Source organism: Triturus cristatus, chromosome 8, assembly GCF_964204655.1.
Source record: "Triturus cristatus chromosome 8, aTriCri1.1, whole genome shotgun sequence".
Lineage (NCBI taxonomy): Eukaryota > Metazoa > Chordata > Amphibia > Caudata > Salamandridae > Triturus > Triturus cristatus.
The window spans coordinates 1464253632-1464265647 of NC_140591.1; the positions used below are offsets into that span (position 1 = coordinate 1464253632).

At 46.3% G+C, this 12016-nt stretch overlaps 1 long non-coding RNA gene across 4 annotated transcripts in view; it reads right to left on the bottom strand.

Moving 5' to 3' along the window:
• Positions 1 to 12016, bottom strand: part of LOC146805938 (uncharacterized) — a 118457-nt gene that overhangs the window by 96878 nt on the left and 9563 nt on the right. Inside the window, exon 2 of one of the 4 annotated variants that reach the window (XR_014967942.1) lies at positions 4070 to 4178. The exons of the other annotated variants lie outside the window; for them this stretch is intronic. This is a non-coding gene — a long non-coding RNA (uncharacterized LOC146805938). The remainder of the gene's footprint in view (positions 1 to 4069; positions 4179 to 12016) is intronic. 4 annotated transcript variants of the gene reach the window in all.

The window sequence follows — 12016 nt, forward strand, 5'->3', positions numbered from 1 at the left end:
AGTGCATGATAGAACTCTTAGCCGCACCAGTATCCAGAAGGAAGGGCTCTGTCACACCTAATGTAACTACAGAGACATAGGGCCCTTTTTGGTCTACTGGAACCGACACTACTCCCTCTCCTTGTCTATGGCTGTCCTAGCAATCTGCATATTCTACTTTCTCATTATCGACATGATAATCGTCAGCATAGTACTGCTGAGATCTACCATCTTGCACATTCTGTCGATCAAAATAGTTCTGTGACTGTTGTGGTTGAGAAGAGCGCTCATTCTGAACAGGGGCACCACGTCCTCTACCCCTAGCTATCTGCTGAGAATTACCACGTCCCCTTGGAACAAAAGCACCATTCATACGTTGCCGTAAAGCAGGGCACTCACCTTTATAATGGCCCTCTTCTCTGCAATACGCACACTGATTCAAACCTAAGGGCTGTGTTTGATGGTAATAATCAAACCTGGGTGGCATTCGCTGATGCTGGGGCTGCTGTTGATACGCAGGGCGTTGCTGTACTTCAGGCTGGTTTGAACGGGGTGGATACGCTTGTTGTAACAGGACTTTAGTTTTCAGATCTTTCGTCTTTTTCTCTACCTTGTCTTTCTCCTCCTTGTCTCTATTCTCATAATATTGAGCTGTAGCCAATATTTGAGCTGTAGATGAAACTGCCCAAGAACTCTCGGAATCTTTTAACTTATGGCTCAATTCAGGAAGTAAGTTAAAAACGAATTTGTCTACAAATAACCGTTGACCACCCTCAGAGCTCATATCTTGACCACTATGGTCTATGAAAGTTTCTTCAAACCTTGTGAAGAAATCAGAGACACTTTCATCCTTCTTCTGTTTGCAGGCAGCTAACTTATCCCAATTAACCTTCAGCGCCGGCATTAGAGTTTTCATGAGAGTAATTATCCTACCTGGCAAATCCGTCACTAACTGTTCTGGCTTCGCACCGCCCACTTGTCTACCATCCGCTAAAGCAATGTTGTCCCACGTATCACCCAGTTCTGCTACATGATTTTCATGCCGAATTTTTGCCCAAATAGGCTGTGGTACTACATTGCCAAACAGCATATCAACATCAGCCAAGTTCAGTACGCAAGCTTCTACTGTCTGCGATAGCTCTTTATAATACCCTGCAGGATTCTTGCGGGGATCGGGTAAAGTCTGCTTAAGAGTCAATACTTCCGATCGTTTCCATGGGACATGTATCCATACGCGCTGGAAGTGTGGTAAAACAGGAGGATTAGCATTTGCATCTCCCTCTCGCCAAACTGGAGGAACCTCTCTCATAGGATACTGTCTAGCTTTCATCCCAACTGAATGATCAGGTTTAAACAGAGTTCTCGGCGGCAGAGCAGACCTATACGAAAGAAGTATTACTACCGCATTTTTAACTTCAGAACCCACAATCACACCTTTAGCAAACTTGCTCCGTAGTTCAGACAACTCCTCGGGAACTGTATCTAACTCATCACTATCCCAATCTTCTTTAAGGAAAGCACACATAATGTCAAACACATATCTTTGCGTAGGCTCGTCCCACTGCAGAAACGTATCCAATACCACCTGCGGACAATATTTGGCCGGTTTAGAAATCCACTTACGAGCTAACAAATCCAACACTTCTCGCTCCTGAAATTTAGGGAGCTGGCTACGTCTCTGTCGACTGTCAGAAACGGCGTTCGTAGTTAACGAACTAAACAAAGGAGTCAGAAAGTTAGCGACAGTGTCAGCTACTCGCCGACGAACAGAAGGAGAGTCAGTCATAAGGACAGGAGAGAAAAAGTTCGGCAAAGTAGTGGGAGGCAGGACAGGCACAGGTAAAGTAGGTACAGGTGCAATAGGTAATCCGGGCTGAGGAGGTGCCGGAGGAACTTGGACAAACTGGGGAGCAAGAACAGGAACATGCAATTGCGGGGGAGCAACCTGTGGCAACATTGGTGCAGTAGCACCTTGTGCGTACGGGGGAGGAGACTTTAACAAATAAGACATCAATGGATCCTTTTCAGAATCTTCCGCTACTTTTTCCAACAGAGGTGTTAATACTGGATAGCATCTATCGGTCGCCATATTATGCTGTCGTTCAGACACCTCAAGAGCCTTATCCTCTACATCAATTTTAAATTGCCTAGCAGCTTGCATAATAGATATGTCATTTACTTTTCTATCTTTCTTCGCTTGTTTAATCTCGCGTTGTCGGGCTTCTTTACGCCATAGGCGGAAAGAGTCAAACATTGCGGGTCTAGCCTTTTTCTTAAATAACTTTACTTCTAAATTGTCTAAGACTTCTGTTTCAAAGCTTCCATTTTGGGGCCATCGCAAAACACCATCTTTCTTGGTGTAGCGGACCCATATTTCATTATACGTGATTGGACCCACGCCATGCTTCGAGTAGAGCTCATACGTTGGAGTTCCAACTGGAGGTATCGGACACGAATCCTCCAACCGGGAATCCCTGTTGCAACAAAGAACCAAATTACCAAAAATACTGCGGCTAGGCATCGTGCTCACTAACCCAGTTTCAAACTTCGAGGGCTTATCTTTACCGATATACTCGTAAATGTACGAGACCCTCGGTTTTTGGAAATTGCAATTGCCAAATAAAACTAAGGACCCAAACTAAGTTACCAAAGACCAAGTTACCAAAGACCAAACCAATATGCAAAGGACCAATGCAAACCAGACAAACCAAGGTGTTTAAACCAAGGTACCAAAGAACCAGACCAAATACAAACCAAGGTTTTTAAACCAAGGGACCAAAGAACTAAGGACTGGGTGCGACCCACTTTATACTTAACTCAATTTATTGATGATCGATGACGTCATCTGAAGATCACCCGTCTAGTGTTTCGCCGTCCAAAGAATTATGAATGGGTCCAAGGCAGGGCGACAGTCAGGGCAGCAGTCCTTCGTAGCCGTCTGGAAGAGGGAACCTCGCAGAAAAAGACCTTCGGACCACTTTTGCGACATACAGGGATCGATGAAGTGGGAGATCTCTTCCTCCGGAATTTTCTTACGAAGCCCCACACGTGCTTCAAGCTTGGACCGGTACCGCTGATATCGCCGCACGTTCGGGCGCCAACTGAGAGACCAAACTTTTTTATAGTCCGGCAGCGCCAGGGAACAACGCTCTAAGCTCTCGGGTTCTCCTGCCTGGATTACCAATATAACAGAAACACGGGATTCTTCTAGATGGCATCAAAGATCGATTTATTGGCTGCAGCCAGTAGCAGAGGTCCAACAAGTACCACACAAGTAGGTTGCGAGGAGACTGCTCAACAATACAAAGCAGGTCGCTCTTTTTATACCCAAAATCATGCCTCAGGCAAACATTCTTTGAAGTGCAGTTGGTCGCACCCCATGTACCCAAAACAATACTTTATTATTGATGACAATCCCATGTGTCCGGCCTCTTGGCTAAAACATACGTTCTTCTGGGGTTGAAACCGGACCAACCTAACATCCTCCTTTGAAGAGACCGTCCACTCATAACAAACAAATGGTCACCTCCCCACCATAAACAGGTCATAAAGGAAGGAACAGAAACGGAGGAAAGAGATAGTAAGTAAGGTTGGGCAGGTGTGTGCGGGTCATATAAGTTTATACAACACTGGCCTTTGATCAAAACCTCGCTTAACTCGAGGGCAGGTACTGGTTTGGCAAGTTCCGGCCCCAGGCAACAGCGTCAGCTTTCGCCAGGTCATGAGTCAGCGCAAGGCCAAACTGGGGGGGGGGGTGGACGTGTCATGCAGGGTCAGGCTGCCTACAGTGAGGGCAATGAAAACAAAATGGATGCCGTGCACAAGATGGAACCCGTGTGTTCTTTAACGAGATTTACTAATAGGCAGCAAATTCATCGGGAAGCGCGACGAGAACACTCGTACATACCAAACTCGCTATTTACGATATGCAGATACCAAAATCGTAACGGAACCATGATATAAACACACGGGTTCAGAATTTACGGAACCACACCATCCCAACCCCAACAAGCACCTGCATACTCCACCTATTTAACAACCTCAAAATCTGCCCACCTTACATTCCAAACAAGGAAAATATTATTATTACCATGGACTGTTCTTGTCATGTCTGCTTCTCATGATGTCCTGTTCTCTTATTTAATTTAAAATATGTGTGTCATTTTTGTGTTACTCTATAGAGCACTCTGGAAAATGTGCTGAAAAATGAACGAAAATACAAAATAGATTACGTTAGTAGGAGTTAACAACACAAACTAAAATGTTTCTTGGCAATACCATGATAGGTTATTTCAATTTTCCCCCATCATGATATTCGTTTTTAAAAACCTCGCAAGAATATATGGTTGAGTCAATCCAGATAGTATCTAAAATTGTGACAGAGTTTACACAGAAACATTTTCAGCAGCCGTAATAACCCACTGAGCTACCTTAACAGAGTTTACACCATAGAGTTAAAATATGTAATTAGCGACGCCATTTTGATGATGTCCTCACTTTTGTTGTTGTTTGCAAACTGTTTTTACACATTGAGTTCAAGGGACAGGCATGCATTTTATTATAGCTCGACTGCAGACAGCTTTTAGATGCCTGTTTGCTGAAAACCTCTTGTGGACTATGCCAAAAGCTTACGGTACACTTAGACCCTGTTCATGGCTTACTGTTGGTTTTCTTGCCACTCTCATTTGTCTGTCTCTCGTTTGATGGCTTTCCTTTACCTTCTTGTTTCCCTCTACTAACTGCTCACTTTCACAACTACTTTTTTCTTTTTCTCGCAATACTGCAAGAGTGCATGTGTTTTCCGCGCCACTCTGCTTTACAAAAAGCACTTTGGCAGGAGTTAAATAAATGTTTCTTCTTAAACGATATAAGTGGGTCCGCCATCTTTGATCGGTACATGAAAAAAACAAGATAAGTGTGCCCACATCAATCAGTAGGCAAGAGCAATGATCGGCTGCGTCGTTGCATCTTTTCTTTTCTCTCTTTTGTTGGGTGAAACCTGCACAGCGTCAGCCAAAAACATTGCCAAAGATAATAGGTCAAAAAGGGGAGACCTCTTGTATTAGCATCAAACATACCAGGTGGTCCATGTCATAGGGATCAGCTTTACAGAGTCCTGACTTTCTAGGCAAAAACATTTGCATGTTTGACTGTAAAGCTGGTAGAATCAACAAACTGAAACTAGTAGTTCCAGGATGTAAACTGCTGGTGGCTGAAAAGCCTGGACTGGGGAAACCTCGCAGCAACCATTTTTACTTTTGACATGTCCACATTACTTTACCATAAGGAGTAAACAAATTGTGTGCAACATAACAATGCTTTGAATTGCATAGGTTTATACAGGTTGTACGTTGCAGAATACGTTTATACAGGTTGTATGGAGTAAGACCTCCGACCCTCGGTCTAGGTTCACTCTCTCCCCGCAGCTCCGCTATGCCGTCTCTTGCCTCCAGACCCCGACCTCCTCCTTGGGAGGTTCGAGGCTGCTGCCCGCTCCTGCACCTGCTGCCCGCTCCAACTGGGACCAGACTGCCTGCAACCACCGTAACCTTTCTCACCTTTTTTTCTTAATGTTTCCCTGTTGTGCCACTGTAATTGTGCTGATCTGTGTCTTGCTCTAAATTCCACCACTGTTTTTATTTTCTCATGCCTGCCTGTTCCTTTTGCCTCTTGCTGCTGCTGCCCCTGCGGCCCCTCCCCCCCGGAATTCCCCCGCTCCCGCCTCCCAGCCTCTCCTCCCTCCCATCTCCCCTACTTAATAGTGGCCGCTGTGTGGTTGCATCACCACCGCGCTGAAGGCGCGCCAAAGGCAAGCCTGTCTGCGCCCGTCCGCGACCCGACCGGCGGCCAGCACTAGGAACCCTGGACCCATCGCTACGACACCACCACCATCCTCGCACTCAACCCTGGAAGACTTAGAGAATGCCAACAGGCCTCGCTGAACGCGACACACGGCCAGTTCTCATACCTCCACTGCCGCCAGACCCTCACCGCCACCCCGGCCTCCAACACCGCCGATGCCAGCACCAGCGACACCCTAAAATGCATCCTCCTCAATGTACACAAACACGCCATGGAAATCTGGAACCTACGTGACTCTGTCTTGCCCGACATCGCCTTCTTCACAGAGACCTGGACCATCGCATCCTCCCCCCCCCCCGACATCAGCATCGCCATCCCAGATGGATACAAGATCCAGAGGACCGCCCCAACCACCCAGGAGAGGGCCTCGCCATTGCCCACAAGAGCACCCTCCGCCTCACCACCTCCGGCGAAACCTTACCTTCCGCCGAACACCTTCACTTGCAGATCCAGGCCACCCCCAAAGCCACACTCCGAGGAACCCTTGTCTACAGCCCCCCCAGCCCCCGAACACCCTTCACCACCACCCTCACCAAATTAATCGCACCCCACACCATCACCTCAACAAACTACATACTCATTGTAGACCTGAACTTCCACCTCGACAACCCCAGCGACCCCAACTCCACTATCCTTCTTAACAACCTCGCCAGCATCGGACTTAAACAACTTGTCAACACACCGACCCACAGAGCAGGACACACCCTCGACCCCATCTTCGGCAGGAAACAGCGTCCAATTCAGCCACACAAGGCAGCCGCCAAGAACGACCACCACTGTGTACACTTCATCATCAACAAACCCAAGGCATCTGAAGAACCGGGCTTTTTAAGGCTGGCGGCGCAGGGTACGCCTGATATCTTCTGAGTTCGCCTTCCAAATTACAGAGACACGGAACACTCTGTCTGGCATAGGAACTTCAATTTATTAGCTGCAGCTAGGTACAGTTGTCCTAGAAGTACATCGGTGGTAGGTTCTCAGGAGACTGCCACTTCAATTTGTGGCTCACAGTCTTTTGTAGCGCTTGAATCCCCTAAAGCAACAACCCCAAAAAGGTGCAATAAAAATACAAATCATCCACAAGAAAACATTCTTTTTACAAGATACAGGATAATGGGTAATAGAAATTCCTTCCCTAAGGTCGTGTTCTCTCCCCGACCCTATAGGTCAGGTGGCATAGCCATTCCTAGGTTGAATTAATTTACGACAGGACGTGTTAGCGTGTTGAAGATGGTGATTCGTAAAACAACTGGCGAGGCCGAGAACGGTCACCAAGGGTCAATAGATGGTTATCTGGGGGATTAGTTGCTTCGAGCCGGGTCTCAGAATGGACTTAGCTCGGGGAAACAGGAAAGGTTGTGTAATATGTGCAACAGTATAGAACGTGAAAGAAACGCTATGAAGGTACAAGGGGCCTGAGTGAGGGCAACAGCGTAGTGGTGTTATAAGAAAAGATGGGGCCGTATTTCGAATTTCCTCAGACCCTCCTTTTGCCATTACTCAGGCAAAGAAGCCAGAGGCTGGTGTTAATCTGAATCGACTTCAATAGCCATGAAATCTACAAGCTGTTGTTGCAGCATTGTCTTTGTGTTTGCTGCTTTCTGTGCTACCGGATTTGGAACACACAGGGTAGCGCAGAGTCCGCATATAGCTGGACCACATTGTACGCAAAGGCAACATGAGAAGAGAATAGCCAAAGTCGCTCCGACAAAGGTAAGAACCTTCCATCCCCATGTAAACAGTAGTCCCCCAAACCATCCCATCAGAGACCAATTCCCTTCATCCTGGTGAACGGACTCAGCGATCTTATGTAGCTTAGAGATGGCTTGGTATACTGTAGGGGTGTTGTCTGGAATAAAAATGCAGCAGCTAGATACGATCAATCTGCAGACGCCCCCACGGTCAGCAAGGATGATATCTAATACCATCCTGTTCTGAAGCGTGACAAGGCGGTCAGCAGCAAGTTCTGCAGTGATGTTACTCAAAGCTCCAGCTGTTTCATTGACAGTGGCTTCTACAACTCGAATTAGTTGTCTTATGTCTCTACTGTTGGCTATTGAGCCCCAGAATGGAATGAGTCCTTTCAAGACATCCCCGACTTCTTGTCCTGACGTATCCTGGCCAGACGCCACCCCTCTTTTCTGTAAATGATGCTTGGCATCTGCTATATATGTAGGGGGCAACAACCAAGCGATGTAACAAGTGCCTCTCCAATTAGCTGGTAGAGAAGTGTGAGCCTTATTTCCACACACGTAGTATGTATTACGTGAGGGAACCATGCGAGGCCAATCTGTCCCATTCAATGTCACAATATGTTGGCAATTGCTTGTACCTTTATATTCTAACCCTCCTTTCCTAATACAGAATGGTGCTTGTCCAGGTACCACTAGAAAAGTTTGTCCTTTTCGAGAGGTTCTATTAGAGGGCAGAAAATACAAATCCGTAGATTTAGTTTGGCGCTCAGCATATTCTGACTTCTCACTATCTGTCCCATATATCCTTTTTCTGTCTCGCCAACATAAATGGTATAGATGTACTCCCAAGCTCCTTACTTCTCGTGTATCCCCATCTCCAGAAAAGACCCAACTGGCGCTCAATTCCCACCATGCACTACAAGAGCCATTAAATGAAAAAGGAAGGGTAATGTATGGCATTCCAGTATTCACCGAACTTGGCAGAAGACCACAAACCCAACAGTTTGTCGCATTAGTGGCCAATTGATGTTGGTGTAGCATGGAAACAAATGTGTTGTTGCGGAATTCACTCCTTCTTGACTCAACATGAGGTGGTAGAGTGCCATGTGTATGCATTTCAACCGTAACTTTGGGGGTAGGCTGTGTAAAGATTACATGTAGTCCCCATCCCATACAAGACAATATAATACATATCAAGATCAATATTATTAAAACCACTATAAAACGATTATGCAATAATTTACAATGCTTTGTGCTCCTTGTTTGTATTTTGGCCATTCCCTTGTTAACAGTCATTTCCAGCTCTAAATATTGCCCGTGACGGGAGGTTGCTTCACTCAGCTGTGATTGTCTGTAGTTCTTTATACTTTCCTACAAGTCCCACAGGCCTAGAGCCACATTTGGGTCACAATTCTGAGACTTACGATCACGGCCCTGCAATCATGTGGAAATCGGGATAAAGACAAAAATCAATGAAGCACTATTGAGGTATTTTGTTCAGTCTGGGCCTCAAATCGTACCTCTGGGAACCAGGTACAGTTTGCTCTTGGAAAAGGAGATGTGGTTTAGTAGTGTCCAATTTCACTGCCGGTGGTATAGCTGACTGAAGGTCCTCGTCGTCGTCTTGTCCTGCTCCGGCAAAGTCTAGGCGTGCATCGCTGAATAGTCCAAATTTTGGTGTTCTTCCGGTTTCAGAGTCACTAATTTGTTGATGAACCCATTGATCATAAGGCAATGGCAAGGGCACTTTCTTGCAATGTAACCCATGTACCCAGTTCTTTTTGCCGACCACCTTTACTGCAGTACGCGTCGTCAGGAGCACCTGACGAGGTTCTCTTCAGCGAGGTTCCAAGTTCTTTGACCTCTGGAAGTTTTTGACACAGACCCAGTCTCCCGGCCGTATGGTGTGACCAGGATCCGTTGAAGCCTGGGGCAAAGTATCTTGTACTTGTTGATGAAGGACATGTAACTTAGTGGTTAGATCATGTAAATAGTCAATCAACAATGGATGCTCTATCTCGGAGTATTTCTTTGGCCTTGGGACTCCCCAAACGTTTGCAGGGCGTCCAAAGACAACCTCATAAGGACTAAGTCCCATACGGGAATTTTATTTTCGCCAGCTTAAGCTTAAGGGTGCCATTATAGCATTCCACCAAACCTGCTGACTGAGGATGGTTTGCTGCGTGAAATTTTTGCTGAATGCCAAGGCCTGCACATACTTTCTGCATGATCTGACCCACAAACTCACTTCCGTTGTCACTCCAGATAACTCTTGGTAACCCAAATCTTGGCAGAAACTCCTTCAAAAGGACTTTTGCCGTGGATAGAGCAGTATTATCTTTCAGGGGATAGGCCTCTACCCATCGGGAGAAGGCACATACCACAACAAGAACGTACTTCAGATTGTTACATCGTCCCATGTGGATGTAATCTATTTGTAAAACCTCAAAAGGGTAAGTTGGGGAGCAAAGTGTCCTGCTGGTGTTGGTGTTCCCTTCCCCGGGTTATGCATTAAGCATACAATACAATGCTTAACCAGATTGTCTGCACATTTAGGGATCCCCACATTCTTCCATACCGGGGCCAGAAGCTTGCATATACCTTTAGCGCTAATATGGGCTGGACCATGTGCCATGGTAACTACTGGGAGTACATAAGCATCTGGTAACAACCAGCGTTGATGTTCTGACAAGTCTGTCCAGCACCCTGTCACATCCAATCTTCCTATACTTTCTTTCCACGTACTCAATTCTTTCTCTGTGGCCTCTGCCTGGATCATTTTCACACTGTCCACAGTATTCTCACACATCCCCCCTTGTGCAACCCATCTAGCTGAGCCCACAACATACATGCGGCTTGTAGCGTCTCTAGCTGTCTCTTTCGCTATGTGGTCTGCGAAAGCGTTTCCTTGACCTACATCATCAGTGATCTTCTTATGTGCACTACACTTCACAATCGCTATCTGAGTGGGCAAGGTGAGCGATTCAAGGAGGTCATTTACCAATTGGCCATGCTGTATCTTAGTGCCATGGGATGTGAGAAACCCTCTTTCCTTCTACAGGCGGCCAAAACTATGGGCCACTCCAAACGCATACTGACTAACAGTATACACATTCACCCTTTTTCCTTCAGCCAACACGCAAGCTCTAGTCAGTGCTATCAATTCAGCTGCCTGGGCTGAGTTATGTATAATACGCGCTGTTTCTACAATAGTGTATAAGGTAGTGACTGCAAAGGCTGAGGTCGTTTCACCATTGGGAAGCTTAAAACAAGAACCGTCCACCCATAAGGTCCCATCCGGGTCCAGGAGTGGAGTATCCTTTAAATCGACTCTGCCTTTTGTATCTTCCTCCGTGCGGAGGGAGCAGTCGTGTTGCTCCTGAGTGTCATTTGAACTATAGTCAAAAGAGCTTTTTCGCCGTCACTGGAAATTTTATACTGTGGATTGCGAGGAAATTTAGTATTAGGCTTGAGTGTTACAATGTAGGGAGGAATCCGCAGGAGGCCCACATCATTGGGGCCGGTGGCCCATAGGGTGGCTGGAAGAGATTGTAATTCAGGGGGAAGCTGATCTTTAGACAAGTACATCGGTGAGGTCAATGTCTTACCTAAGGTAAGACGTACACCAGAAGGGGAACAGTGTAATGTTGCATACAATCTCTTCAGTAAATCCAAGCCCAACAAATTTTCACCACAACCAGTTGTTAAAAGGAGCGGGGCCTCCAATTTGTAAGGACCTATTGAAATGGGCAAAGGGCATGAAACTGGGTTTTGAACTGGGGCGCCAGAAAAACCTACAGAAACATTTGTACAGCCAGACAAAGGTGCCCCAGGGAGTTTAGAGTGAATCATAGAGCTCTTTTTTGCACCAGTGTCTAATAGGAATGGCTCTGTAACACCTAGTGCTTCCACATCAACATAAGGCCCACTTTGGTCCACTGGAACTGATACTACTCCCTCACTTTGTCCATGGCTGTCCTAGCTATGTTGGGAATTCTGACTCTCATCCTCAGTATAGTAATCACTGTTGTAATAGTTGGTAGACTGAACATTTTGCTGGTCAAAATAATTTGTGGAGTTTCCAGGGGGCATGGAACGCTGGTTATTAGGTGGCGTACCTCGTCCTCTACCTCTTGGTGCTGACTGATAACCACTCTGGCCTTGTGACGCGGGAATACCGCTTGTGCGCTGTAACAAAGCCGGGCAATTATACTTTAAATGGCCTTCATCTTTACAATAAGCGCATTGATTTTGGCCCAGTGGGGGTCGGGGAACGAAAGGCCCAGACCTCTGCAACTGTCTCTGGAATTGTGGAGACGGCTGATATTCACGTTGTGCAGGGCGAGGAGGATAAGCTTGTTGTAAAAGAACTTTTGTTTTCAACTCTTTGGTCTTTTTATCAAGTTTCTCTCTTTCCTCTTTATCCCTATTTTCATAATACTGGGCAGTAGCCAATATCTGGGCCGAAGAGGAGACCGCCC